Consider the following 24325-nt stretch of genomic DNA (forward strand, 5'->3'; position numbering starts at 1 on the left):
TAGGGTACCTCCTTGGAGTTACATAGGGAGTTCCACATTGGTTGTCAAATTTGTCATGTACTCACTCTCATCTAACATTTGTTATTCATTGGTAGATTTTTGGTTAGATCTTGGGTAGTCCAATTCAGGGTCCACTTCATCCTGGCTTAAGTCAAATTGATGGTTAGCAGGGCTTGGTAAGCTCAAGAATGCTAAATCTTTGTGGTATCTGGGATCTAGTTCTTGATTGTGGCATTTGGGTCTTATAATAACACCAACAACAGTGATTATTACCTTAAGAAGGTGGGTAATTGCTATGGTGTTACTATTGTAGACCAATCCCGAGTTTGGGGGATGGCCCCTTTAATTACAGTAAGATTGGGAGTGCAATAGAAGGACTTGGGTCTTGGGAGGGCTGTTGCTCTCTCCATGTTGTTGTCGCTTGTTTCGTTGTTAATATTATCATCGTCATTATATTATTATCATCATTTCTATTATCATTCATATCACATTATGGGTGACTATGCTGGGGGTGACTTCCAGCCAATGTTTAGGGTAATTTCTCTAGCCCCTTCCCCATCTGGGGTGAGCAGAGTGTACCCTAAACAGGGCTGCTCAGTCATGTTGCCTGCTGCCAAGCTGTACTACTTCCTGTTCTCACACAAGTTGACCACTTGGCCTACACCCCCTGGCATGCGAGTTGTGACTATGGGTTTCCAGAAATCACCTCCTACCCCCACCATCATCATGCACCATCGCCACAGGGCTTATGGATGTTAGTTGGAAAATTAAGTTATTGTTAGTTTGTACGAGAGATGATGACTGAATCTGTCAGTCTCAATCACTGTCTCAAGCAGGTCCCAAGGAGTACCACATGGAGGTGATGGAGAAGGAGTTGGTCCTCCTTTTCCAGGTCTCCAGTCCCCAAGCCTCACCTTGAGATCCTGTTGTCCTCTTCTTTGTAGAGAGACGAGATGAAGAGTTCCAGGACCTCGAAATGAGATTCATGACAGGTACTGGATACCTGAGGAGTCAACCTTTACTCCTCCAATCGAGTAAGAGGTGCAAGTAAATATCGGGGGGGGGGGTTATTAAATTTGTAAGAAATATGTATCTGGGGATGAATGCAAAGAGACGACTGTGTAAGGGGGTGATTGCATTTATGGCACTGCATGAAACAGGGCCTTGGAATTTGAAGGAGAAAGAAATGAAGAGGTTAAAGGTGTTTCAGGTGACATGTTTAAGGGTTATGATGGAGGTTACAAAGATGGATAGAATGAAAATATAGAGGTGAAGGAGAGCTGAAGTGAAAAGAGCAGACAGACAGGATTGATCTATGAATGACGAGATAGTCTGGGTTCAAGAACAGAGTGAAGAAAAATAAAAAATAAGAATGTCAAAAACAAATGGGATGGAGAAAACATGAGGATGATCAAGAATGAGGTGCAATGATGGGGTGAAAGCAGCACTGGATATAAGAGGTATGTCTATTTAGCTGGGAGGAGAGTGCAAACAATAGGAGTCAATGGAGTGTATATGCCTAAGTGTAGTATACTGGAGAGGAGCAACAATTGTGGGGTCTTGTCTCTTACTCTCCAACTGGCATACCTAGCTTTAATATATGGTTCCAACTTGGGCTACATCACCTTATTCTCCAATTATCATAACTAAATTTAAATGACTACAGCTTTGGCTATATCCCTTCTAGGCTATTCATTTTTTTTTTTCATGAGCACCACACATCCCTAAGCAAAAGATCTCTGAAAAGTGAAATCAACTGAACTCTCTTCAATCCCTCAATATTGGTAGATCTAATTTTTCCATGTCTCCTTATACAGTTTATCTCCCAGGCTGGGTTCCAGGTTGGTTGCTGCCTTTTCTCTCCTCTTCAACCTCATTATATTTATATATACTACTGATGTATATTCCAGTCTTGATCAGATTACTGTTTCTCTGAGTCTTTCCGCTATCCCTTCATCAATGCAGTGAAATGCCACATCATTGTGGTACAACATTCCATGTCTTGACCACAATCTTGCTGATATGTCTGTCTTTTATGAACACTACATTTTTCTCCCATTTTTCCTTTGCAATGAATTCATTTCCCAAAGAGTAGTTCAATAATGGTCTGTTTCTGCTATTACAAATAATTTGTATCTTTTAGTTTTGAAATAAATGTTTCATTCTTGTTTCCAAGTATAGTGTCTATATATTTTTGCAATAATAGTTCTCCTCATTCTTCACTTTTCTCACAGTATTTGCATCACCTGCAACCATATTTGCATAGCTTGTTATATTCATGTCATTAATATATATAGATAATTTCTTTCCACCCTTACATCTTATCCTTTACTTCTTTCCTATGTACTTGCCCATAGGAAAATCTTTTATCCCATTTAAAAACTTCACTTCTTAGTTCTCTAATAAGCTCCAGTTTCCTCGTGATTAAATTGGCATAACTAGTCAAATTATCCATCATAAACATATAAAGAGAACATTCCTGGTGCCTCTGTAGGGCTCCACTAGTAACTTCACTCTAACCAAATGTCCTATACTTCTATTCTCGTTAATCAGTTCTTAAGAGAGCCTCTCATCCTTTCCAGCAAATTCCTTGTCAGGCCTCCAAGTTCTAGCTTCCATGAAATTTTTGTGAGGTATATCATCAAAAGCATTATCTAGATCCAAATTCACACAGTCCACCCAACTATTCCTCTCTTTTGAGGTCAAATACTCTTCAATAAAGAAAAATAAGTATTATTACATGGTCATCCATTCCTGAAGCCAACTTGGTTTCTCATCAGGATTTCTTCCACTTCTTAATACTTTAACCATCTATCTTTCACAATCTTTTCACCATAATTCTTTTCCTCTACTAAACACTTCAACCATTTATCTTTCACAATTCTTTTATTTCAGCTTCACATTGGTCAATGACATTGATCTATAACTAAGATGAACTTCCCTGTCACCCCTTTACATAATTACACAATATTAGTCAGTTCCCAACTGTTTTAAAACTTTCCCATCTAATAGCGGAACTGGAACTGAGGAATTTTTTTAATGGGAAACAGACTATGATATTCCAAGAGTCAAAAAATATAAAACACAAATTTGATACTTCCACACATGGCTACAACTTGGGAATGGAAAATTATGCACCAAAACTGAAAAGATAAGAATTTCAAAGAAAAGACTGATATCAAAGATGTGTTTCTATAAAAATGGATGATATAATGCATGGAAAAAATAGAGAAAGTAGCAACCTGAACAGTATGAAGTACTCAGGATAATAAAAATAAAGAGAGGAAGAATGGAGTGTAATCAACAAATTTTGAAGTAAAGACTGATTTAACTACAGGTGTATTTCTGAAATGAATGTAATCTGTGACCCTGTAATTCAAATGATCAAGATATGGGACCAGTTATCAAACCTAAAAAAAAATGTGGAAAAGCCAATTCACTAAATGGTGACAAAGCCTATGTTGAAGTCATTGATGGATGATGATGTTTTTGTTGTAGTTGCCTGGAGTTTCAGTAACTGGAATCCTTCAGACCCAAAGCAACTAGCAATGGTCCTTAACCCTCCCATATCTCTGGGAAGAAATGTTGGACAGATGTCTGCACTACACTGGTATGGTACCATTCCCGACACCAACTTGTAGTACTAGGATGGAAGCAGATGCCAGTTCCCTGTATTAAAATCTGAAGGAAATACTGTTTAAAGATATCTGAGCCTAGTCTGAGATGAGAAAGTTGACAGGCAAGATGGGGAGCAGGGAGATTATTCTTTGAATTCCATCTTGCCAGACCATTTGATGCATTTACCTATCACTGGTCCCTTGGAGTTTGATCCTTGATATACATAATTCACTGATAAATCTATTCCATGATGTATTTGAAAAACTAAAGATAATGGATGTTGATGGTGACAATGGAGTGGACTCTCAAATGTAGCGCTAGAATAAAAAACTTAAAAAAAAAAAAAAAAAAAAAATTATTTACAGTACTTTAATGTACTGGCCTACATTATAATATAGTGTAATACATTACATATACACATGTATTTCCATGAAATTCAAAGGGACTCTTAGATTTTTTCCATTAACCTCTGCAAAAGGCAAAATATATAAAATGCTGCTGTGCACCCATTCTTGGCAATATATTAGGCAAGTTTATAATAAAATTTCATTATTCTAGCTCAACATCACTCCTGTCTACTACATGCACATCTGAGAGAAGCACAAGTTCTCTCTGGTGGGTACCAGAGCACTTGCCTTAAAACAGGGACCCCCCAAATTTTTATAAACCATTAATCTTTTCATAGAATCCCTTATCCTTCACTGATACCCTGGCAAGTAGGGATGGAGGGAGGAGGGAGGGAGGAAAAAATATTGATATATATAATAAAGATTACATATATATGTATGTATATAAATATATATATATGTATGTATATCTATAAATTATATATGTATATACAGTCAACTCTCAATTAACACAAGTTTAACTAACATGTTTTCAATTTAACACAAGTTAATTTTGAAGGAATTTTTTTTTAAATAACACAATAATTTTGATTTAACACGACTTGAATTTAGCGATGAGAGCACTGAGAGAGAGGGCCTCCGTGCGGTCAGTCTCCCGCGTTCTGTTTTGATCTCTGAAGCTAGCCCACAATGGAGTGGAAGTGTCTGTGTTAAAGGTAAGGACCGTGATAATAAGTCATAAAAGCTTGAAAAATTGTTACAGAGAAATGAATAATTTAGTTAGAGATTGTAAACTCTCGTTTTGTTCTACACCAAAACAAAAAAGAAAACTGTGTTACCAACCCACAATTAATGGTAAATTAATTCTTAAATGTATGGACCATGATTATAAGTCATAAAAGCTTGAAAAGTTGTAACAGAGAAATGAATAGTTTAGTTAGAGACTGTAAACTCTTGTTTTCTATTCTACACCAAGACAAAAAAAAGAAAACAGTGTCACCAACCCACAATTAATGGTAAACTAATTTTTAATGAGTCCCTGGGAGTCAGAGGAAGAGGCAAGTGAGGCGGAGAGTGGCTGGTGACAATAGCGGCTGGTGACGAGTGCACACATAGAATAAATGTGTACTACAAATAAATACAAATAATGTGTGTTTTTGTTGTTTCTTTAAACTACAAATGTATTAATAATGTATTTGTTCAAGTTCAGAGTAACAAAATCCCAAAATAGACAAGACTTTCCCAATGTCCATGAACCTAACCCCCCCTATTACCATTATTTCCTATAGGAAAAATATGTTTAACCAACGCAATTTTGATTAACACAACCTCTCCAGGAACGTAACCCTCGCATTGAGAGTTGACTATATATATATAAATATATAAATATATATATATATATAAATATATAAAAATATCTATAATATATATATATATAACAAAATATATTAAAATTTAATTAAATAAATTAGATAAAAATATTTACCCTTTTTCCTTCATTACAAATCTCAGTCTATGCCACCTTAGAGGACCTCTATGTTTTGGTATTTCTTAATTTCTAGTTCCACCAAAACATAGAAGCCTTCTCTAAGGTCCCATAGACTGAGAAATGGTAATGAAGGAAAAGGGGCAAAGATTATCATTATCTTATTTATTTTGTTTATTAATCTTTTTTTATTATCATTATTATAATTAATTTCATATATTTTTATTACATACATTTTTTTTCATCCCTCCTCGATGACTTTTCCTGGATGACAAGTCATCCAAGAGGAGCCAAGAAAAGAGGAGTGGTGGTGAATGGAAGTGGAATTATGCCTTTTGACTTTGACTACCTCCCTTGTAAGTGAGGAAACACCCTTGGTATATGTATGTATACTAAATTCTTGTAAGTAATTACATACATACATACATATACCAAGGGCTTTTTCCCCCTTAAAAGGGAAGTAGCTCCCAGTCCTCACACCCTTCCATAGTTCTTTCTGTTAAACACTTTGTACTAATGTCTATACTGTATTAGTACAGCACCATTTCATGTCACCAGGTTGTAGTAGTAGGGAGAACTTGCCAATTATCAACCCTTATGTGGAAAGGAAGAAATACATTAAAAGTTATTAGAGATATCTTGTGCCCAGTTATTTGACCAAGCATCATCCCACTGAGGTTGCACTTCATGGGGGTGAGGATGTTTGTAGGTTCTGAAGGGTGGCAGGGAGTTGATTCTCTTGGGACAAGTCCAGGGTCAAAGTGTCAGTCCACTGGAGCTGCATCTCCAGTAGCAAATAAAGTTGACGGGTTTTGAAGATGGGTAGCATGGAGACTGACGTCCATCTTGCTGGGTCACGAAATGCAGGTACGCATAGTTGGTTCCAATAATAATAATGATAATTACAATTTTAATCTATATATTAACAGGCTTCTTCCCCTATACAAGGGAGGTTGCCAGCCAAGGCATGCACTCACTTCCACCCATCCCAGTCCCATCCGTCACCTATTTCCCTTCTATCTTAGCTCCTTGTGAATGAAGAGTCAACTCTGTCCCCTGTTCAGTGTTCAGGTAAGAAACAATACAACAAGACAAGGCACATCCACAGCTGCTTAATTTATATGGCAACCCTTCCTCCTTATCTCACAAAAATAGAGAAGACAGAGAGAAATCCCTTCAGGCTGCATCAATATATATTCCATTCACGACTATTTTCCACCCATCTTTTGCCTTCTCCCTTACCTACCCCACAGATATTTCCCTTTTACTCAAAGCTCCCTTTACCCCATTCATCCAATTCTAAGTGTTCCCATTAAGTCCACCTCTGCCTTCCACACTCTTTTAGCTAGTATTTCCTCCTTCATTCTTTCCATGTGCCCAAAACATCCCAGTATTCTTTAATCTACCCTATCTGCCAGCTCCCTATCTAACTCTGCTCTCCTACTCACCTCCTCATTTCTCACTCTATCCATCCTCAGAACATCCACCATAGTTCTGCCTCTTAAATTCCAATACTCTGCCCCATACAGTGTCATAGGCACGTGTTCTCTTTGGAATTATTCCTAGACCTCTATTTCTCATGACACTTTTCATTACTCAAAGACATTTACTTGCTGCCCTCACTCTATAGTTTACCTCCACTCCCACTTTTCCATTCCCTCATCACTTAATTGGTAAAAATCTTCTATTCTTGCTATATGTGCCATTAACTTTTCATTAAGTGCTACTTGGTCTCCTGTCCTTATTATACCTTCCACTACAATCATTAAATCCTTCATAATGAATATTCTTGTTCTTGCTTGATCTATACTACTTATATCTTCAATAATCTACCATAATCAATATCCTGCTCCTGGTCAGTGCCAGTACCAAGTTAATTATTATCTCCAGTCACTAGTTTCAACAGAATGCTTCACTTCACTTCCTTTTTTTTTTTTTTTTAAATAATTTGCACTAAATTCCCAACTGTTCTCTTAATAGAATCCCATGCTTCCATCACTGAAGTTAAATTCCATAGACTCTGCTACAGCGACTAGTGGAGACATCCCTTCATCATGACAATCTACTTCTCTATTTAACTAAATGTAGTTTGCAAGAAAGTAGTAATGCATGTTAGAGACTGTCTCTCACTCTCCAATTATCATGCCTCTGTGTTTCCCTAACTGTATATGGTATATAGGAAAACAACACTTGTGAGGTTTTGTCTCTTACCCTCTAATTTATCATACTTAGCTTCAAGTTCATGTTTGATTTCAAAATTACTTAATTTGATATTTGGAAAATAATGATATAAGCTTTTAATTCAAGTATTGACCCAGGTTGGGCTACCTTCTAAGTTATTCCAGGTAACTGTGCATCTTTATGAAAAGCTGTATGTCAAATTGTTTACACACTTACTCTTTCTCAATTAGTTCTCATGACCTCTTAATTCCTTCCCATCCCTAATCAAGAAATCTCTTCTATCAGCGTAGTCTATCCCCTTTAGTGACCAGAATACTGTAATTATGTTACCCTCTTTCTTTGATCTTTCAATGTTGGCAGACCCAGTGCTTTTAGTCTTTCCTGGTTTATCTGCCAGGCTGGGAAATAGTTTGGTTGTTGCCCTTTGAATTCTCTCAATTTTGTTTGTATTCTCTGTGTGGGGACCATACAACTGACATGTATCCTAGTCTTGGGTGGATAATAGCTTCTATGAGTTCTTTCATCATCTTTTCATCCATACAGTGAAAAGCTACTTTTATCTTCTGCAGCAGTCCTAATGTTCCCATGTGCCTTCCCTTCAGAAAATTTTTCATTCATTTGCGTAGTTAGGTTCTTGTTAGGTTCTGTCTATTCTTTTTTATCCTACCTAGCCTCAGATTCATGTACAGTTCCAACTTAATCTATACCCTTGATTTACAATTACCATGTTTAGATTTGAACTCTTGTACTGTTTCAGCTTGAGCTATGTCACTTCCTAAGCTATTCCAAGTATTTCAGCATCTATATGAAAATTGTAATTATTTTCATCCTTTAAACTTGTGGTCCTTCTTAATTTGTTTCCATGACCTCTTAAAGCCTTCCCATTTTTAATCAGGAGATATCTTCTGTCATTGCATCTGTCCCCTTTATTGACCTGAACACTGTAATCATGTCACCTCTTTCTCTTCAATCTTTCAAAGTTGGTAGACCCAGTACTTTTAGTCTTTCTTTATATGGTTTACCTGCCAGGCTGGGGACTATTTTGGTTGCTACCCTTTGTATTCTCTCAATCTTGCTTATATCCTTCACTCTGTCTGGGGACCATACTACTGATGCATATTCAAGTCTTGGACATGTCAGGATTTCAACGAGTTTTTCATCATCTCTTTATCTACATAATGGAATATCACTTTAATCTTCTGCAATAACCCATATGTTTCTCCCACAACCCTGCTGTAGGTGACAGGTTGTCTTTTGTCAACACTCCCGAGTCTTTCTCCTCTTTTGCTTTTGTAATAGGTTCACTGCCCAAGGAATATTTTAAGGATGGCCTTTTGACAAGATTGCCCATTTCCAATACTTTGCATTTTTTGGTATTGAAATTCCCATTCTATGCAAAAATGGTGTCTAGATCTTTGCAATATTTTGTATGTGTGTGTATTTACCTAGTTTTATTTCACGAAAAGAGCTATGCCCGTACTGACCCACTTTTTATCTTTCAGCATCCAGTTTGATCTTAAATTCTTGTATAGTTTTTGCACTCACTGTTTCCTCATCCAGTTTGTTCCAGATATCTATCACTGTGTGGGAAGCTATTCCTTTTCAGATCTCTTCTGTAACTATCCTTTTTAAGTTTCTTTTTGTGTCTTCTTGTTTTCCTCCTATCCCACTTTGGTGTAGGTTTGTGTGTGTTTTACCTAATTGTAGTATACAGGGAACAAGTATTGGTCGTTGAGTCCCATCACCTACTCTCCAATCTATCATACCTGGCCTCAAAGTCATGCGCAGTTCCAACTTGGTCTATGTCCCTAATTCATGTACTATTCCAGTTTGGGCTACATCGGCTAAGCTATTCCAAATATTCATACATATGTGTGTTTTTGTTTGTTTGTTTGTTTGTGTATTGGTTCCATGAGTATATATTGGTCATGTAGCTCGGATGCAATTCCTCCTTTTTAAGTCTTTAATAACTACACTTAGCTTCACCACAAAATACATTAGGATTGTGTAATGAACAAGTTCTTTCAGTTCAAAATATATTTGTATTTTATGGGTTAGTGATTAAGCAATGTCTTTTTCATTCTTTTGTCAAACACTCCTGATCACACCATTTGGAAAATTAAAGAAAAAAAACTAAATAACTTCTTACTAAACGAAACGTGTCCATCAAGCAAAATGAAATTAATCTAAAACCAGAAGCAAACCTAGTTGAAGAACTAGAACCAGGTGTGTGTCAATACACGTTTTTCAATCAAAAGTGGTAAATGAAATGGGTGGTTTATCATTTTAGTTAATGGAAAACAAATATTTTGTTACCTGTTTGATGTAAGGTTCTCATAAACATCAAATTTCAGTCCTGTATCATGAAATGTTAAGAAAAATTTGGTTAGCATAATACCTTTAACAATCTGCTTTACTTAATAACTGCATCGACATAATTCTACTTTCCGTCATATATCTTGCTCCTTCCATCAAGTGTAAAGTTAAGGCTATGATAGAAAATAATAATAAAAATAAATAACTTACAATATTACTCTGATTGTGATAATTACAAAACATGAGAAAATATTTGAGAATGAAATGGGTATAGTCAAATACCAAAGAATTCAATCTATGAATGCCAGGTAAGAGTGACAGGAGTACCACGTTCAAGGAAAAAGATCCCTGCATCGTAATAACAGTGATCTGCGTGAATTTTTTTTATTTAATTTTGAAGTTCAAGTTGAAATATTGAAATCTGTTATGAGATAAGAAGGAAGAGGTGGATGGAGGAAGAAAAGGGAGGGGGAGGATGTGGAAGAGGAGGAAGAGCACAGGGTGGTAAAGGGAGAAATGGAGGGACAAGGGAGAGAAAGAGGAGGATGAGCTGGGAGAAAAGGGGCAAAGGCAGAGGGAGGATGGGGAGGGGAGGGGGAGGAAGAAGGGATGAGAAGGGGAGGGGAGGAGATTACGACATATCACAGAAACTGGAACAGAGGAAACCCAATTTTTCAAAATGTATAATATATATATATATATATATATTAACAAGAATTCTATTGCAAATGTCTTTGGATTACCTTTGCAATGCAGCTGCCCAAAGAACAGGTGTTTTACATCTTTACTACCCTTTCAATATAGTTGACACTGTCAATTTTGCAAATCAATATCATATGCCATGTTCTACTGGAACCTTTCCACACACTGCTAGTTTGAATTTGAAGCATTTACCTTTCTAGGAGAAAAATAATAAAGGAGAAGGAGTAGAGGAGGAAGAGAAGTGGAGGAGGAGAAGTGGAGGAGGAGGACAAGTGGAGGAGGAGGAGGAGGAGAAGAAAAAGAAGAAGACTGACCTCACCATACCAAACCTGACACCATTTTTTTTTTTTTTTCCAAATAAAACAAGAGAAAATGAAGTGATTATCTGAATTGTGTCTACATTAACTCATTCTTTTTATCAAGATATCCAGCAGAAAGGGAGTAGAATGCTTGCAGGAGTCCCATGGATTTATACCATCCACCCACCTGTAAAGAGGGGTTAACTGCAACAAACTTATCTGGCACACACGCATGCATGCGCACACACACATACATTCCATATTATGCAAGAGACAAGTGGCCCCTAGCTGGAGTCTTGAATTATTTTGTCACACACATCACATGAGTCTTAAGTGTCTTGGTAGATCAAGCTGCTTATTTAATTCTATGTACAAAAATCCAATACATGACTAAAACAAAACGAGAAGCAAACACAAAAACCATAACAGATTATGAACAAATATATTACACAAATACAACCAATGCCTTTTTTGATCAATATATTTCTCAAAACCTTACTGCAACTTTTCTTTTCACTAGTGTTTTATTAATGTCATAAACATCACCACTGCCCTCATTGTGTACAAACACACACATATGCGCACACACACAGATTGTTTAAAAAAATGTTAGGAAGCATAGCTTTCACCAGAGATACATCAATTTTAGGAACATATTAGAAGAAGGAATAATTCAGGACAACAATATAAATACATGGCAAAGTTTGATCAAATGGAGACAGAATCCTGTGAGCATAGCTTCAACCCTGTATTTTTGCAATTACGTAAATTAGGTAAATACACACTCTCCAGGAGCAGCCTACATGATACAACCAAAGTTAACCAATAAATAAATCTAAAACTAGATATAGTAGATGGAGAATAAGAGAAGGGACATCATGAATGCAACTCCTCTCTGCTTACTCCAATTTGGTAAACACACAAAGACACAGGCACTGACAAACACACAATATAAGAGGGGCATCTTACAACATGAATGAGGACATGATAAAAGTAAATCAGTGAAAGTTTGATATGGTCCAGACTGGATTACACAGTGGTGATGTGGTCACCATACTTAAAGAAAAACTCATGAATAGAAAGAATAATAAAGGCAACAACCAAGATGATCCCTGGTCTAACCAATATGATATATGAGGAAAGATTGCAGAAACTGGTACTTCCCACATTAGAACCCACATTAAAAGGATGAAGAGAGAGGTGACATGATAATGATATTACAACTGGAAGCAGGTTTAGAGAAAGTGGACAAAAAATTTACTGATAAAAGAAGAAAGATCAACAAAGAGCCATAATAGAAAACTTAAAAATTGTTTAAAAGATGTCAAGAAGTATAGTTTTCCATATAAAAGTGTAGACTTGTAGAATAACTTAGAATGAAAACATAACCCAAGCCAACACTATAAACAAGTTCATGGCAAGGTTTGATAAGAAGAAGAGACAGAAAATAAGGAAATAGACCAAGTTGGAACCATAATTAAACTTGAAACACATACACACACACACAACTGAATAGTTGAAAGTCTAAGTAACAGATGTACAACAATTGTAGCAAGAGATGAAAAGTTGGACTGGAGAGAAATGACTAGTGAGGTACCATAGAACTCATCTCTGGTACCTGTAATATCCTATTGCACATCAATGTGATGAATGGAATCTGTCTCACTGGTCTCTCTTGCAGAAGACCAGCAGCCTGCAAGTAACTGGGTGGGTCCACAAGTCACTGAAGATGTGTGTTGTTGTCTTGGGATTGTTTGTGTAGGACATTGAAGTACACTGTGTGCCCTGTGTGGTGGCTGCATCTGGGACAATTTGAATCTGCAGCCATGCCTTTTCTGTGTTGTTACTGTTTCAATGTTGGATGGTGTCCTGAGCATGAGCATGACAGTGTGGTTCATACCAGAAGTGGAAGGGTTTTTTTTCTGCAAGGCTTAGGTCTAATGGTTGTTGAGTACAGAGTTTGGTGGTCTATCTTGATCTGAGTATGTATGTATTTTTGTGCATTTTTTGTTACAGATGTGGTAAGTCATGTTTGAAGAGCATCCTATTGGTAGGTTTTTGTTGTATTCAGTTGGTAGAATTTCCAAGATGTATTTACCTAATGAACATGAGGGGGCACCCAAAGATGACATGGATGGATGGGGTAAAAAAGGCATTGGGAAGGAGGGGAATGTCTGTTGAGGAAGAACGGGGGAGAAGACAGAAGATAAGGGTGAATGGAGAATGGTTGTGTATGGATGATACTGTGATGCATGAAAGTGTGTGGGATGGGGGGTGAGGGAGCATGTGTAAAAAATAAATTGACGCAGCCCAAAGGGAGTCCCCATCTTTTCCATTTCTGCATGAGGGGGCAGAGGGGAGGGGGGGTCGATTTTATGAAGCGGCCTTGTTGTGGATGTGCTGTGTCTTGCGACACTGCTTCTGACCCAGGGCAGTGCGCGAGATGCTGGGATGACCTGTCATCCAGGAGGAGCCAAGATAAGATGGAGGGAGGGGGGTGAATAGGAGTGGAGTATGTGGGGGTGGAATGGATGGGAGTAGATTTTATGCCTTTGTTTTTTTTGGCTACCTCCCTTGTAAGGGGGAACAATGCCTTTGGTATATGTATTTACCTAATTGTAGTATACAGGAAAGGAGCATCACTCATGTGATGGGTGAGTGGTGTAAAGGGTTCTGGCACAAAATTGTATTCCTATCGTTTTTGTGTGGTCCTCTATAAGGAGGATTTAGGTTTCTATATGCAGACCTCCAATTGGGGTGGTCTTGGTGCATCTTGTTATAACTCCCTGTGCTCCATTCAGTAAAGTCTGTATGTATTTTGTATATAATTTGTTTATTTTTGTCTTCTCGATTGTTGGGAACCATACTGTGGAGGCATAATCAAGGGTGCTTCATGTGAATTGCTTGAAGATGGTTGTTAATTTCTCTCTGTCGTCCAAAGTCAAAATTTGTGATGGATTTAAGTAAGCTTGTTTTCTTGTTGATTTTTGCTACCAGGTTTTTGATAAGTGGGCTGAAAGTCGTATGGTTATCAAATGTGAGGCCTTGAAGTTTGGATTTCTTTCCTGATGGAATGATTTGACCATTTTTTACTATTTGTTTCCCCTTTCTTAACTGATGGTTGTCTGGTGAGAGCATTATCACTACTGATTCCTTGAGAAAGGCTTTGATTCTACTTTTTTTTTTTTTTAGCTATTTTTGTAGTTTCTAGGTCTGCATTTGGGTGTTCTTTGCTGCTATTTAGTATTTCCAAGTTATTGTTTTCAGATCATCTGTATATGAGAGAACACAGGTGTTTAGTTCTGGTTCTGGAATTGAGAGACCACTTTTAAAAAGAGCTAACAGTATAGATGAAAGTATTGCATCTACAGAAAATCCATTATACAGCCTTTCTATTCCTGAGATTTGGCTGTTTTAGGATACTCTGCACCGTCTTCTCGTTTTTTTCATATTATACTTCAATTCTATTTACCTAATTCTAGTATTCAGGAATGGAGCAATAATTACTGGGCCTCACCTCCTACTAACCAATTTAACATATCAAGCCTCAAATTTATGTACGATACTAACTTGATCTATATCCTTCATTTCCAATTATCATATTTAGATTTAAATTCATGTATTGTCCCAACTTGAGCTATATTTCCTTTCTAAGTTATTCCAAGTATTTTTATGTTTATATGGAAGACTATGTTTCTTCATATTCTTTAGACACGTAGTCTTCTCGTGATCTCTTAAAGTCCTGCCACCTCTAATCAAGACATCTCTTGTCAATGTATTCTATCCCCTTTAGCAACCTGAACACTGTACACACATCTTCTCTATCAGTTCTTCTTAATTTTCCCCAAACTACATCCCTGACTTCTTCTTTTAGCTGTTTCATACCTTTTACTGAACCAATCTGGTTTCTATAACTTCCTCCCACTAATCTTCTGCACATTACTTAACTCAAAATTTGTAAATGTGAGGAAAGATTTTCCATTTCCTCATAGTTCCATTGGTATTCATCAATTAATCCCAGCCTGGTTCTTGAAGCCCAAAAAATCTACCTTCCCAAAACTGAGTCCCCTACCCTGTGTGAAATTCAATTAATACATAGTTACTTTTTCCTTTTTGGTGCAAAATTATTTCAAAGAGGCAATGATATCTAGTTCTTTGCGAAGATGCAAGTCCAACCTCTTGCAAATCTTGTCCCCACTTACCTGAGTTACCTCCTTTATCCACTGGTTCACTGATATATTCATCAGGGTTTTAACCCAGGAATCCACCTTACCACTTGCTTCCTATTACTCCCAATCCTCAATGAATTAAAAGCCTTCCGCAAGGACTATATCATTACTTTGAAAGAGAATTGTGTCCAACATTTCTTGATATTCAGTTTCATTCCATGCTCTTGTCTTGGATGCCACCATGAGGTCTCTTCTATTAAGCTCTTTGGTTCTAATTTTCAGGTGGATGGCTTCAGCTTTGCTTTCACTCAAATTTGCTGCTGCTCTCACTTTTATGTCATTTCTCACAACCATCATCCCATCAACCATTTCATCTTCTCTGTCACTTATAGCATAGAGAATTTTCGATTTTGCAAAACATCCCAACAGAAGAGGCTATGCACGCTCATGGATGCCTGCAGTGTAAGAGAAGCTGACAGAAGGAAAGCTGACAACCATTAAGTACTCTCCTCTTATTCCTTTCAGCCATTGACAGAGAAACAAACCCATAATAATATAACAAAGACATTAGACCATGATTTCTTCCCAGAGATCTATGAGAGGGCCAGAGGACCAAAGCTAGCTGTTGAGGGTTGCAGGTTTCCAATCAGCAAAACACAAGGCAACAATTTATTATAATTCTACAAATTACTCCATATTATACTATTTTTTCATAGTAATCCTGCACTTCAATCTTTCTTCTCTTGTAATATAATAATTCTTGTCTATTTCCTTACTTTCTTCAATGTTATATATATCTAAAAGTTTAGAGTAATTGTGCACATCTGTGTGTGAAAGAAGTTCAACATAAAATTATGCAAAACTTTAGGCATGGGATCTTGCACAAAAAGGCCATCTGTGACATATACAATGGGTAAGAAATCAATTGTCAAAGCCAATGTAGAAAAAGACCTGGGGGTTGTAGTCATGGGCAACATGTCTATTGAGAAACACAAACAAAATTGTTTGGGAAACCTATAATTTGTTAAAAACCATTAGGTATGCTTTTCACTACATGGATGAAGCTATGATGCAAAAGCTTATAGAAAACCTGATCAGGCCTAGGCTCAAATATGTAGCAGAGGTGAGGTCTCCACTCAAGATAAGGATATAATTAAGCTACAAAATAATTTAAGAACAGTTACCAAAATGTTCCCAAGCCTGGCAGATAAGCCATACAGTGAAAGACTAGAAAAGAAAGGGACTACTAACTTTGGAAGACCAAAGAAAAAGAGGCAACATAATTGCAGTCTTTAGAGTCCTGAGGGGCAGGGCAGGGCAAGCCAGACACAGATGATCACTTAGTATGGGACAGAACCTTAAGAGGGCATAATCACAAGTCTCAAGTGTATCAAGAAATAGTTTTCCATACATATCCAAAGACCACTGGAATGGCCTTGAAGCTGATATAGTGCAACCAAGTAACGTAAATGCATGGGCAATGTACAACAAATGGAATTCAGGAGACAGGACCTCACAAATATAGTTCTGTTCTTGTACATCACAATTAGATAAATACAATCTGAATCTGTATGTTTGTTCACCTAATTCAAAGCTACTGTTACTCTTGAATTTTATTTTCATATAAAGAATGATTCCTCCCAAGAGAAGCAAGAACCACACTAGCATGACTATATTCAAGCCACTATTCTGTATTAAAACAATATTAACACAGTATAGGCCTAGACACAGATGCAACCAACACAATATTTCTTCTTTAAGTGACTTGCAGGTCAATCGGGTGAGAGCTGCCCGTAGCCTGGAAGTTGTGGGTTTCCTGCAAAGGAGATCTGGGGCAATGGATTGATTTGTCAATAGTCTGCTTCACCTACAACTTTGCTGATACGTTTGTCCCAACACTTTTAGATTCATTTCCCATTGAGTATCAACTGATGGTCTTTTTAAGCTTTTATCTGTTTCCAACACTTGTTTTTACGGCATGAACATTTCATTTTCCATAACTGGCCCCAGATATATAGTTATGATTTTATTGCAATGATCTACAGTTTTCCTCACTTTTTATTCTTCTCCGGATTTTTGCATCGTCTGTAAATTAGTTCGTACCATCATGCCTTCCATCATGTCATTTGTGTGCCTATGTACACATACATACATACACACACACATATACATATATATATATATATATATATATATATATATATATATATACAATATTTTAGGTGTCAGAACTGGCCTTTGTAGGACATTGTTAGTCCCTGCCCTCTGTTCTGACTCACCTCTCATTACTGTTCTCATGTACTGCTTTTTGAAAATTCTTTATCCATTCAAGGAACTTGCCTACATTGGCATCCTATAAGCTCCTACTTCCACAGAAGTCAAATTTGAGATATCATAGTAACTTAATCCTCTAGATGCAGGCTGTCCAGCACCTATGAACACATCAACTGCTTTTAGAAAAAACTTACCATATTTGACTTGCATGATCTTCCAATTCTGAAACTAAATTGGTTACTTGGCAAGATTTTCCTTTTCATCAAGATATTTAACCCATCTTTTACAACTCTTTCACATAATTCAGATATCATACTAGTCAAGGACAGTCTGTAATTCAAGTGCATGTATTTACTTAATTGTAATATACTGGAAAGAAGTAATGTTCATGAGGTCCTGTACCTTACTCTCCAATCTATCAGACCTAGCTTTAAATTCATGTATGTTTCAAATTTGGTCTATATCTTTATTTTCCAATTATCATATTTAGATTTGAATTTAGATAGTGTGTGTAGGTGTATATTTACCTATTTTTACTTATCTAATTGTAGTACACAGGAGAGGAGCAACATTCATGGGGTCCCGTCTCCTACTCTCCAATTTATCATACCTAGCTTCAATTCCAACTTCGGCTATATCCTTATTTTCAAATTCATGTGTTGTTCAAGCTTGGACTTAAGCTATTACAGGTATTTATGCATCTGTATGGTAAACTATATATTTTTGCATCCTTTATACATCTAGTCCCTCTCAATTTCTCATGACTTCTTGGCACCCTCCCATTATCAAGGGATCTTTTGTGTGCGTGCATGTGTGTGTATTTACCTAGTTGTATCTTATGGGAAGGGGAGCTACACTCATGGCGTCCCATCTCTATCTCGCCATATTTAATTTGCTCTTAAATTCTTGTATTGTTTTTGCACAAATTATTATTTTGTCTAGTATGTTCCATACATCCACTACTCTGTGGGGAAAGCTATTCTATTTTTTTCAATGTCTCTTCTATACCTGTCCTTTTTGAGTTTCTATGTCCTCTTATGTTTCTCTTATCCCAATTTAGAAGTTGTCTCTATCAAGGATTTCTATACCTTTCATAATTCTGTAGATGGTCAACAAGTCACCTCTTTCTCTTCTTTGTTCCAGAGTCAGTAGTTCTAATTTTGACAATCTTTCTTCACGTGACATTTTTCATGGTGTTGGGGCCATCTTCATAGTTGCTCTCGGGATTCTCTAAATTTTGTTTATATTCTTTTTAGTATTGGGTGACCATAGTGTCATTGCATAATCCAATTTGGGCCTTATCAGTGTGACTAATATTTTCTTTACCATTTCTTCATCCAAGTAAAAGCCACTTTTATTGATCATGGCAAGTTATAGGTTTTGCTGAAATTTTTGTTCATGGTACATATCTTTTGTGATGATCACTTTTTTTTTTTTTTTTTTTTTTTTTTTTAAATTATCCCATTTCCATTACTTCCTTTTTACCAATTTAATATTGTCTTGATATCCTTTTGTATATCTTTTCCAAATTCCATTATGCTACATTTCTTTATGTTAACGTCCACTTCCCATCTCGGACTCCATTCCCAGACCCTGTTCAGATCTCTCTGTAGCGAGTCACAGTCCTCTTCAGTACTTTAACAATTTTGCATCATCTGCAAAGAAGTTCATGTAACATTCCACACCCTCATCCATGTCATTCACATAGCAAACATTATTGGGGCCAATACTGATCCTTGTGGAACTCCACTAATTACCTCCTCCCAAGTAGAACTCTTATCTCTGAGCACTACTCTCATTTTTCTTCCATGCAAAAAGTCCTCCATCCATTTTAGTAGTTTTCCTTGTATCTCTCCTATGGTTTCCAGTTTTCTTAGTAGTTTTTTGTGAGGTACTTTATCAAAAGCTATTTGTAAATCTAGGAATGTACAATCAGCCCATCCATCCCTTTCTTGTATTACGGATAGTAGTCTTATGGAAAAACAATCAAATTTGTGGCATATGACCTGTCTAAATCAGAACTGTCTTGGAATTAGGATCTTGTTCTCCGATGTTTTATCCATCTACTTTTTATAACTTTTTCACATATTTTAGCTACCGTGCTTGTGAAGGAAACTGGTCTGTAATTTGTTGGGTCTTCCTTATTTCCTTTATAAATTGGTATATCAGCATTTTTCCAGTTTTCTGGTATTTTTCCTTCTTTGAGCAACTTATGTTTTATATTTTGTCTTAGTTCTTTACATTTTTTTAATATCCAATTTGCTATTCCATCTGGACCATGCAATTTCCTGACATCAAGGTTCATTATTTGATTCATTATTTCTTTCCATGTTAGTCTTTATTTCCCTCATGGTGGGGAATTTCATTTCTCTCCCTTCATCCCGATGTTGCATTTTTCTCTAGCGAAAACCAATTTGAAGTGTTTGCTCATAACTTCAGCCATTTCTGTATCTTCTATGTATTCTGTATTCCCTTGCTGTAGTTTCACTATTTCCTGTTTATTTTTTAGTTTACCATTTACATATCTATTATGTCTTTTTCAGTTTCTTTTTTCTTCCCTGCATATCTTTACATAGTTCCTCTAATATATATTTGCCACTTTGAGTTTTTTGTCTTTTCTCCATCTTTTCCAAGCTTCATCTCTTCTGTCTTTTGCTTCACTGCACTTAATATACATCTTTTCCTGTTTTTGCTTTAGGACATATTTATCCACTCCGTATATTTTCATAACAATCATCCATTTTTCTTCCATTAGCATTTCTTCCTTGTAGAATTTTTTTCCAGTTTGCTTTAAGAAAAAAATTCCTAAGTTTCTGAAAGTCCATTATACTATACATCCTTCCATTTCTGTGTTTCTCATTTCTCTCTATATATATTTCCTCCTTTAGTTCTAACTTGAGTAGTATGTGGTCACTTCACAATTGGTGTCTTGTATTCCCTTTTGTCTACCGTTTCTGATTCTGATGTAAATAATCAATCTAGACTCGATGGTTCTTTGTTATTTCTAAATCTAGTGTTTTCTTTTACCCACTGTGTCATTGTATGTTCTATAGTTCAGTAATACATTTCCCCATTAATCATCTCTACCTTTCACTGTCATCTCTTCCCAACATATTTCTTCACAATTAAAGTCTCCCATGAGTACCAGTTTATTTCCACCCTTCAGCGTCTCATTTAATGAAGATTTTTTTTATCCTCTAACATTTTGGAATAATCTCTTTTCTCCAAGACCTCATTTTTGGGTGCATGTAAGTCACTGCAAACTTTGTTTTTCAACTCTTATTGAGATCATCTCTACCCTGTTCTCTCCATATGTAACTTTCATCACATTAAAGTTTTTCTTAACCAGGAACATGATTCCTCCACCTTGTTCCTCCTATTTCTAAGCCAGTGATTATATAATCCATGACCAACACTATTTGGTGCTAGTGGACTTCTTAATTTTGTCCACAATTTCTATTACATCTGGTTTTCCTCCTGACAGGTAATCATTTAGTTCCTTCAATCCTGAGATTAATCCATGTTGGTATAAACCAATTTTAATTTTCTACTGCCTCCATCTCATTCTCTTAACTTTTTTTTTTTTTTTTTATGGAATATACCATTTTTTCAGTCGCATAGAACTGTGTTCTCTTGGTCTCCGTTCTTTTTTCTCTCTCTTTTTATCTAAGCTTCTTATATTGATGTCTTAATTTTCTCTTTCATCATTCATGTTTTTTTATCCATACATTTTTATAGTTTCCATTACTTGCTCATTTTTTTTGTTCTTGCTGAGATTTCTTCCACTGCCATTTGTGACCTTAAATCTTTAGTGGTCGAGTTTTTTCTTTTCCTTCTACATATTTACCCATTCTGTGCACTTCCTCGTTTCCTTTTCTAATTTTTTTTTATCTTGCAATATTTTAAGAAAATTTCTTGCCATTTCTTTGTCCTCTTTATCTCTCAGGAACCAATTTGGATTATGATTTTCCTTTAGACCATATATTACTACAAACTTTTTTTGGTCTGTATATCTAAGTTTTCTTTTTCCTTAATTACCTTAATGACAGCATCTTCGGCCTTTTCCTGCATTTGCTGATTAACTATTTCTTTAAAATTTATTTTATCTTCTGTCTTTTTTCCAATCATATCTAAGCTGTTGCAAATAGTCTTCTCTTATGCTTTTCCCGCTTCCACGGCCATTGCTTTTATCCGTTCATCCACCTCTTTCCTTATGGTCTCGTTACTTGTATTTTCTTTATTTTTCAACCTCTCATTTTCACTTTTTAACTCAACCAGTTCTTTTATTAATGCACTTAACTCAGTATTATTTTAGTTGTGCACATCTACGATATATAGCATTAGAAAATTATTTTGTAAATAATAGTACATGAACGTAAAATGCAATTTCCTTGGGGGAATTAAATAACATAAAACCTTGCTACAAGCAAATCTACTAATGAACGAAGCCACTAGGATACAGTATGAACACCATGCATCTGTCCAGTCCAGTCACCATCAGTTAGACAATGGCTTTCACATTGTTGACCGGGTGTTCTCCAACTCCAGGTGACGTTAATAAGCGCTGTTACAAAGACAATAGGGCTTCTTTGGACTTAAGAGAACATAGGGTTCTGCCATCAAGGTGCCCAAGGTGCAATAATAATCAGGCCATCAGCATCCGTGACAACGATGACCCATATGAGCTTTAGAATTTGAGGTACCGAATTACTAAATATAGGTTTGGTTATGTAGATTAGGTTGGTTAGGTTTGAATAGACAAATTTATCATCCTTTCATTTCTTCGCCCTCGGTATCTATCAAAACAAACATGGCGTATCATTCAAACACTGCGATTTCGTTCATTAGTAAATTGGCTTTAGCAACTTTTTTGTTATTTTTGCCAGGAAAATCACATATTATGTTGATGTATTATAGTTTACAAAATCAATACAGTAAGTCCTCGTTATATGGTACAAATGAATTCCTGGAAACCTTACCGCAAATTAAAATTACCGTATACCAAACCCATTATAACATGTAATAATAGGATATGGCAGACGTACCTTCTCCCTGCTCTTTCCTCTTCAAAATATCTAGCGGATACCGTATCTGTGAAATTTTCTTACCATAAATAGAATCGTGGGTGGTATTTCTCAAATACCATAACTGTGAATTTACCAGATAAAGAATTACCATATAAGGAGGACTCACTGTAATTAATTTTCTATTATTATATTGCATAGGTGTGTTTACTTTCTTAAGTTTCTCACTTCTTTGTTTAGGTCTTTGTTAGTCTTCCATAGATCGTCAGTTTCCCGCCTCCATGAATTTTTCATAATTCTCATGTCCCTCTCTATGTCTATAACTCTACTAAAGAGCCTTCATTCATACCCACTAAATCCAGAGAAATGACCCTCATCGCCATTATCAAGTAGAAACCTTTTTGTGCCTCTTGGTGATCAAAAACCTACGTTTGTATTTTGCTTTGCCCTTGCGCTGGTAGATGTCTCTGGATACATGTTTACATTGTAACACAACGGACTTCCATGTTGTGGTTTCTCTGGCCCATCATCCTTTTCTTCTATTTCACTTCAATAATACACTATTTACGTTGTAAATTAATCATTCCAGGAATCCACGCACACTCCCCTCCCATATATCACACCCTAGGTATTTTATAATTGTATCACTGTTAAGAAGTTTCAGTTGTTTTTTTAAGTATTTCAGGAGTGCCAATATATGCATATTGTCACTATGACGAATGACTTGTGTTTGTGTGTGATTCACCATGGTCTTGGATCAGGTGTTGGACTTGTGATCAATAGCTATTTCCCTCCTGAAAGAGAGCTCATATATGACTGATCTATGGGTAATGCTGTGACCTTGCACACACAAATTGTCGGACTGACAGCTAAGATTGGAACTCTGGGAAAAAACACAATTTTTGAGGATTTTAGCGACAAGATAGTACAAGTATAGTATTAGTAGGGAAGGGAAAAGCTCGTGGTGTAGTGGGCAGGTTAAAAAAAAAAAAAAAAAGATGGGGAGGCATTATTGAAGAAAATGGAAGAAAATGAGGAGAGGAAAAAGCCTCAAACATCAGAAGGGGTGTAAACAATAAACGATGTGCGGAAGACACAGCTGATGTTGAACAAGTAAAGCAATTAAAGAGCATATAGATAACAGCAGCTCAATAGAAAGTGGAGATAAATATTTCTATGGATTTAATGAAGGAGATGACAACATCCCACAATTAGTAAGTCTAGAGGAAAAACTAACAAAAATTAACAAATCATGGGAGGTTAGGTTTAGTCAACTCACACAAATTACACAAAACAGTTTATTAATTGGAAGAACTAAAGGAGAATCAAAACCAAACTAAATAGAATTAAAAAGACAGTTAAAAGAAGTATAGGATGAGAATGAGGCATTAAAGAGGAATAATAAAGAGAATACAGAGTCCACAGCAAAAGAGGTAAGTGGTTGGAAAAAAATTCAGGATGATAAAATTGAATTTAGAGATATAGAGAAACAACAGATGAAGGAACACACTAAGGATACAGTTATTAAGGTGATGAGAGAGAAGGGGAATATAGTAAGAGACTTAGCAGATAAAAATAAATGTATTATTATATTAGGAATGGAAGAGAAGCATAATCCAAATAGGACTACAAGATAAAAGTAGGAAAAAGTAAACAAGGTATTAAAAATATTTCAAGAAGGTGAACAGGAAATAGAGAAATTAATTTAAGAAATATATAGACTAGGGAAATACAGTATAGACAAGACCAGACCAATTAAGGTTAAATTCAAGTCACAAATGACAGCAGAAAATGTCTTATCAAAAACAGGGAAACTAGCAGAAAGTGATCAGTATAAACAGGTATGGATAAAAAGAAAGATGAATAAAGAGGAATGAGAGGAAGAAAAAACAAAGAATCGAAGCTAAGG

The 24325-nt window shown here is 36.2% G+C and overlaps 1 protein-coding gene across 16 annotated transcripts in view; it reads right to left on the reverse strand.

Annotated features, from left to right (window-relative positions):
• put (activin A receptor type 2 punt) overlaps positions 1 to 24325 on the reverse strand; it is a 163707-nt gene that overhangs the window by 17863 nt on the left and 121519 nt on the right. For 10 of the 16 annotated variants that reach the window (XR_012967521.1, XR_012967520.1, XR_012967519.1 and 7 more), the window contains one exon: positions 9949 to 9988. The exons of the other annotated variants lie outside the window; for them this stretch is intronic. The gene's annotated coding sequence lies outside the window, so the exon portion shown is untranslated. The remainder of the gene's footprint in view (positions 1 to 9948; positions 9989 to 24325) is intronic. 16 annotated transcript variants of the gene reach the window in all.

Source organism: Oratosquilla oratoria, chromosome 23 (genome assembly GCF_046742065.1).
Source record: "Oratosquilla oratoria isolate Oo_2021 chromosome 23, ASM4674206v1, whole genome shotgun sequence".
NCBI classification, from domain to species: Eukaryota; Metazoa; Arthropoda; class Malacostraca; order Stomatopoda; family Squillidae; genus Oratosquilla; species Oratosquilla oratoria.